The sequence below is a fragment of the Penaeus monodon genome, chromosome 32, assembly GCF_015228065.2.
Source record: "Penaeus monodon isolate SGIC_2016 chromosome 32, NSTDA_Pmon_1, whole genome shotgun sequence".
NCBI classification, from domain to species: domain Eukaryota; kingdom Metazoa; phylum Arthropoda; class Malacostraca; order Decapoda; family Penaeidae; genus Penaeus; species Penaeus monodon.
This window is the reverse complement of record NC_051417.1, coordinates 31,323,847-31,324,437: the sequence shown is the minus strand read 5'-3', so window position 1 is coordinate 31,324,437 and position 591 is coordinate 31,323,847.

Below are 591 nucleotides of genomic sequence, written 5' to 3'. Positions count from 1 at the left end.
GTGGTTCAAAATCTACGGGAAAAAATAAAACATTTTGAAAGAACAAGACAACTAAAAATAAAGGAGTGATTTTAACAATGGCAGTTCGTCCCTTGACCACTTTTATGTATGATTACGTAATTGTGATGTTTCATAAGTGTAACCGTTTAACTGTATTATCACTTCACTTTGCTCAACTTTTGTGCTGAAATGTTTGAATTCTAAACATTCATACATCTTGGGAACATTGCAGAATAACTATTTTTTAGCATTAAAAGCATTAAAACACATGGTTATAGAGCGGAATAACTAACTAAAAATAAAAAAAAGGAAAAGAAAAAAAAACATACAAAGAATAATTTTATGCTAGCTGAACACACATCTTCTATATAAACCTATTTGACTGACTACTTCAGCATAGTATACCAAATGATGGTAATAAGCACTGACGTGCTTCGGCGTAACTCACCTCGGCCTCATTAAGTCTCATTAGAAAGTGCGGATTCATTTCCATTTCACCCAAACCGAATTTTCCTTTTTGTTCAAAGTGACGAAACACCGTGAACTGACATATATGAGGTAACGAATAGCACACACATACGGAAAACGCGG